The sequence below is a fragment of the Rhinopithecus bieti genome, unplaced genomic scaffold, assembly GCF_001698545.2.
Source record: "Rhinopithecus bieti isolate Rb0 unplaced genomic scaffold, ASM169854v2 scaffold_2915, whole genome shotgun sequence".
Taxonomy (NCBI): Eukaryota; Metazoa; Chordata; class Mammalia; order Primates; family Cercopithecidae; genus Rhinopithecus; species Rhinopithecus bieti.
In genome coordinates this window covers 588,266-594,965 of record NW_016803881.1, presented here as the reverse complement: position 1 = coordinate 594,965, position 6,700 = coordinate 588,266, and positions in this window count along the sequence as shown.

Here is a 6,700-nt window from a genome sequence, read left to right as displayed (position 1 = left end):
AAGGGAGGGAAAGAAGGAAGGAAGGAAGGAAGGAAATTGCCTAATTCTTTCCCCTTATTCACCAGTTTTTACAATAAGAACTTAGTGTAATAATCATCTCCAATGGTGGCAAATGAGATTTTTTTTCTGAGTATTGTTATGGACTTGGCGGATTTTTATTTATCTGATGTACTGCAATCAATTGTAGTTACTATTTTTATCAATGCTCAAATTATCTCATATTTGGCCAGTGGGAACCCCTTCAAGCTGGCTCATCTTTTTTGAGATACACTCATTAGTCTGAGCATTTCCTTCCTTTCTGGGACAACACAATGTCCTAGGCTCGCCCAGAATTTTCTCTGCCACAATATGGAGGCAGCAATTTCTTCAAAGAGTTCATTTTTATTTTCATGGGGAATGGTAATTAGAAGTTAAGATCTGGATGCTTATTGCTTCTGAAGTGTCATTTCATCTCCACCCAGTGGACAGAGCTGGGAAATACACTTTATTTTTTTGAGACATTATCTGGATCCCTTGTCCAGGTTGAAGAGCAGCGGTGAGATCTCAGCTCACTGCAACCTCTGCCTCCCTGGTTCAACAGATTCTCATGCCTCGGTCTCCCAAGCAGCTGGGATTTACAAGCATGCCCCACCATGCCAGGCTAATTTTTGTATTTTAAGCTCAGTCATAGTGTCACCACATTGGCCAGGGTGGTTTCAATTTCCTGGCCTCAAGCAATCTGTTGGCCTTGGCCTCCCAAAGTGCTGGGGTTACAGGTGTGAGCCACCGCACTGGACCTGGAAAATAGATTTTTAAAAATCATGAATTCAGGGCCGGGCACAGTGGCTCACACCTGTAATTCCAGCACTTTGGCATGTGGATAGCTTGAGGCTACAAGTCGAAGACTAGCCTGTCTTCGACTGTCAAAAACATGGGGAAACCCTGTTTTTTTCTTTTGCTTCTAAGGAGCAGAGAGTTTAATAGGCCAGAAGGAAGGGAGAAGACGGAAGAAGCTCCCCCATGCAGAGACACAGTGAAGGGACTCCAAAGCCAAAAGAGGATGTCCCCACCTGGCAGGGATACCAGCCAGGTATACATGCAGAGGCTGGAGGAGGTGGTGTTTGATTTGCATAGGGCTCAGGGGATTGGTTTGACTAGGCATGACATTCATGTAGCTTGTGAAAAAGTTGGCCCTCCCACGCTAGCTTTTAATATGCAAATGTAGGGTGCCATGATGTTCTACACTCCTGGGGATATGTGGGGGCGGCCATGTTGCCAGGAACATGTGGGGAAAGGGCAGGAAGGCCACAGGAATCTCCATGTTTGGGTGGGCCCACTTCCTAATGGTCGGTATTTGCATATCAAAGGTTGCTTGGCTGGCTCTAAGAGGGGCTTACAAGAAACTTTTCCGGAGATGCTTTAAAAAACAAAAACTTCCCAAGGACTTCTCTTCTACAACATTCCCCCTGTGGAGATGCCACACTAACTGCTGTTAGAGGGTTTTGGGTGAACATTCTTTCTGGCTACTTCCTGCTGAAAAGGGGAGTCAAATGGGGAACAGCAGCTAGCGCTCCTCCTGGGGTGGATCTAAGGGGCCTCTGAAGGATGGTATCTCCATGTGTGTTTCAGTTTACAGCACCATTTGGAGTTTGATTGCTTCTAGGTGAGAAGAAACAATTTGAGTTATAGTATTGAGTATATAGGCTCCAAATATCAATACAGACATATAGCAAGAGAGTGCTTAAAAAGGGGGTTAATCAATTCCATAAAGAAGACTGGAATTTATTAAACAGGGATTGTAGCCACTCGGAGCTGAAGCTGTCATTGTTCCTGAGCCTGTCAACAATTATGATTTGATTTTTCTTTTTTTTTTTCTGAGATGGAGTTTCACTCTTCTTACCCAGACTGGAGTGCAATTGCTTCACTTACCCAGACTGGAGTGCAATTGCTTCACTTACCCAGACTGGAGTGCATGATCTCAGCTCACTGCAACCTCCACCTCCCGGGTTCAAGCAATTCTCCTGCCTCAACCTCCTGAGTAGCTGGGATTACAGGTGTGTGCCATCATGCCCAGCTAATTTTTTGTACTTTTAGTGGAGATGGGGTTTTGCCATGTTGGTCAGGCTGGTCTCAAACTCCTGACCTCAGGTCATCTGCTTGCCTCAGCCTCCCAAAGTGCTGGGATTACAGGCATGAGCCGCCGTGCCTGGCTGATTTGACTTTTAAGTATCTGTAGATTTTCCTCTACTTTATTAGTGGTGTTAATCCAAAAGCAGCATGTTCGATTTAAAACTGCATTACTAAACCCAATAAAAAGTCCTAGCAGACTCTGTAATGGTGAAACTTTCATGCTTCCTTTTTGTCAACTATTATCCCTGCTATAAAGATAATAATTAAGCAAAATACTACAGCAATGGAAACTCCCTGTCCAATATTTCAGTTAAAAGGTGCTACCATGGGAGGTCTGTTCCAAGATGGCTGAATAGCAACAGCTCTGGTCTGCAGCTTCCAGCGTGATTGACATGGAAGACAGTTGATTTCTGCATTTCCAACTGAGGTACGTGGCTCATCTCTTTGGGACTTGTTGGACAGTGGGTGCAGCCCATGGAGGGTGAGCCAAAGCAGGGCAGGGCATCACCTCACCCAGGAAGCACAAGGGATTGGGGGATTTCCCTTTCCTAGCCAAGTGAAGCCATACCAGACTGTACCTGGAAAAACAGGACACTCCCGCCCAAATACTGGGCTCTTCCCACGGTCTTAGCAGCTGGCAGACCAGGAGATTCTCTCCCATGCCTGCCTCAGTGGGTCCCATGCCCATGGAGCCTTGCTCACTGCTAGTGCAGCAGTCTGAGATTGACCTGCCAGGCTGCAGCCTGGCAGAGGGAAGGGCGTCTGCAATTGCTGAGGCTTGAATAGGTAAACAAAGTCGCTGGGAAGCTCAAACTGGGTGGAGCCCACCACAGCTCAGCAAGGCCTACTGCCTCTATAGACTCCACCTCTGTGGGCAGGGCATAGCTGAAAAAAAGGCAGCAGAAACTTCTGCAGACTTAAATGTTCCTGTCTGACAGCTCTAAAGAGAGCAGTGGTTCTCCCACTAAAATGTTTGAGCTCTGAGAACAGACAGACTGCCTCCTTGAGTGGGTCCCTGACCCCGTGTAGCCTAACTGGGAGAAACCTCCCAGTAGGGGCCAACAGACTCCTCATACAGGCGGGTGACCCTCTGGGATGAAGCTTCCAGAGGAAGGATCAGGCAGCAATATTTGCTGTTCTGCAGCCTCTGCTGGTGATACCTAGGCAAACAGGACTGGAGCGGACCTCCAGCAAAATCCAACAGACCTGCAGTTGAGTGACCTAACCATCAGAAGGAAAACTAACAAACAGAAAGGNAGGCAGCAGAAACTTCTGCAGACTTAAATGTTCCTGTCTGACAGCTCTAAAGAGAGCAGTGGTTCTCCCACTAAAATGTTTGAGCTCTGAGAACAGACAGACTGCCTCCTTGAGTGGGTCCCTGACCCCCGTGTAGCCTAACTGGGAGAAACCTCCCAGTAGGGGCCAACAGACTCCTCATACAGGCGGGTGACCCTCTGGGATGAAGCTTCCAGAGGAAGGATCAGGCAGCAATATTTGCTGTTCTGCAGCCTCTGCTGGTGATACCTAGGCAAACAGGACTGGAGCGGACCTCCAGCAAAATCCAACAGACCTGCAGTTGAGTGACCTAACCATCAGAAGGAAAACTAACAAACAGAAAGGAATAGCATCAATGTCAACAAAAAGGACATCTACACCAAAACTCCATTTGTAGATCACCAACATCAAAGACGAAAGGTAGATAAAACCACAAAGATGGGGAGAAACCAGAGCAAAAAAGCTGAAAATTCTAAAAGCCAGAGTGCCTCTTCTCCTCCAAAGGACTGCAGCTCCTCACCAGCAACAGAACAAAGCTGGATAGAGAATGACTTTGATGACTTGACGGAAGTAGGCTTCAGAAGGTCAGTAATAACAAACTTCTCTGAGCTAAAGGAGCATGTTCTAACCCATTGCAAGGAAGCTAAAAACCTTGAAAAAAGGTTAGACAAATGGCTAACTAGAATAAACAGTGTAAAGACCACCTTAAATGAGCTGATGGAGCTGAAAACCATGGCACAAGAACTTCGTGATGCATGCACAAGCTTCAATAGCTGATTTGATCAAGTGGAAGAAAACGTATCAGTGATTGAAGATCAAATTAATGAAATAAAGTGAGCAGACAAGATTAGAGAAAGAGGAGTAAAAAGAAATGAACAAAGCCTCCAAGAAATGTGGGACTATGTGAAAAGACCAAATCTATGTTTAATTGGTGTACCTGAAAGTGATGGGGAGAATGGAACCAAGTTGGAAAACACTCTTCAGGATATTATCCAGGATAACTTCCCCAACCTAGCAAAGGAGGCCAACATTCAAATTCAGGAAATACAGAGAACAGCACAAAGATACTCCTCGAGAAGAGCAACCCAAAGACACATAATTGTCAGATTCCCCAAGGTTGAAATGAAGGAAGAAATGTTAAAGGCAGCCAGAGAGAAAGGCTGGGTTACCCACAAAGGGAAGCCAAGCAGAGTAACAGTGGATCCCTTGGCAGAAACCCTACAAGCCAGAAAAGAATGGGGGCCAATATTCAACATTTTTAAAGAAAAGAATTTTCAACCCAGAATTTCATATCCAGCCAAACTAAGGCTTCATAAGTGAAGGAGAAATAAAATCCTTTACAGACAAGCAAATGCTGAGAAATTCTGTCACCAGCAGGCCTGCTTTACAAGAGCTCCTGAAGGAAGCACTAAACATAGAAAGAAGCAACCGGTACCAGCCACTGCAAAAATATGCCAAATTGTAAAGACCTTCGATGCTATGAAAAAACTGCATCAATTAATGGGCAAAATAACTAGCTAACATCATAATGACAGGATCAAATTCACACATAACTATATACACATATATATATACACACACACACATACACACACATACACACACACACACACACACACATATATATATATATATATTTTTTTTTAGAAGGAGTCTCGCTCTGTCACCCAGGCTGGAGTGCAGTGGCACAATCTCAGCTCATGAAAGCTCTGCTTCCTGGGTGCACACCATGCTCCTGCCTCAGCCTCCTGAGTAGCTGGGAATACAGGCGCCCACCACCACACCTGGCTAATTTTTTTGTGTTTTTGGTAGAGACAGGGTTTCACCATTTTAGCCAGGATGCTCTTGATCTCCTGACCTTGTGATCTGCCAAAGTGCTGGGATTACAGGCGTGAGCCAACATGCCCGGCCCACACATAACAATATTAACCTTAAATGTAAACGGGCAAAATGCCCCAATTAAAAGACACAAACTGGCAAACTGAAGGAAGAGTCAAGACCCATCAGTGTGCTATATTCAAGAGACCCATCTCATGTGCAGAGACACAAAGAGGCTCAAAATAAAGGGATGGAGGATGATCTACCAAGCAAATGGAAAGTGAAAAAAACAGCAGGGGTTGTAAACCTAGCCTCTGATAAAACAGACTTTAAACCAACAAAGATCAAAAGAGGCAAAGAAGGCCATTACATAATGGTAAAGGGATCAATTCAACAAGAAAAGCTAACTATCCCAAATATATACGCACCCAATGCAGGAGCACCCAGATTCATAAAGCAAGTCCTTAGAGACCTACAAACAGACTTAGACTCCCACACAATAATAATGGGAGATTTTAACACCCCACTGCCAACATTAAACAGATCAACGAGACAGAAGGTTAACAAGGATATCCAGGACTTGAACTCAACTCTGCACCAAGCCGACCTAATAGACATCTACAGAACTCTCCACCCCAAATCAACAGAATATACATTGTTCTCAGCACCACATTACACTTATTCTAAAATTGACCACATAATTGGAAGTAAAGCACTCCTCAGCCAATGTAAAAGAACAGAAATCACAACAAACTGTCTCTCAGACCACAGTACAATCACATTAGAACTCAGGATTAAGAAACTCACTCAAAACCACTCAACTACATGCAAACTGAACAACCTGCTCCTGAATGACTACTGGATAAATAACGAAATGAAGGCAGAAATAAAGATGTTCTTTGAGGCCAGTGAGAATACAGACAAAACGTACCAGAATCTCTGGGACACAAAGCAGTGTGTAGAGGGAAACTTATAGCACAAAATGCCCATAAGAGAAAGCAGGAAAGATAAAAAATCGACACCCTTAAATCATAATTAAAAGAACTAGAGAAGCAAGAGCAAATACATTCAAAAGCTAGCAGAAGGCAAGAAATAACTAAGATCAGAGCAGAACTGAAGGAGACAGAGACACAAAAAACCCTTCAAAAAAATCGATGAATCCAGGAGCTGGTTTTTTTAAAAGATTCACAAAATTGATAGACTACTAGCAAGACTAATAAAGAAAAAAGAGAGAAGAATAAAATAGATGCAATAAAAAATGATAAAGGGGATATCACCACTGATCCCACAGAAATACAAGCTATCATCAGAGAATACTATAAACACCTCTACTCAAATAAACTAGAAAACCTAGAAGAAATAGATAAATTCCTGGACACATACACCCTCCCAAGACTAAACCAGGAAGAAGTTGAATCTCTGAATAGACCAATAACAGGCTCTGAAATTGAGGCAATAATTAATAGCCTACCAACCAAAAAAAGTCCAGGACCAGATG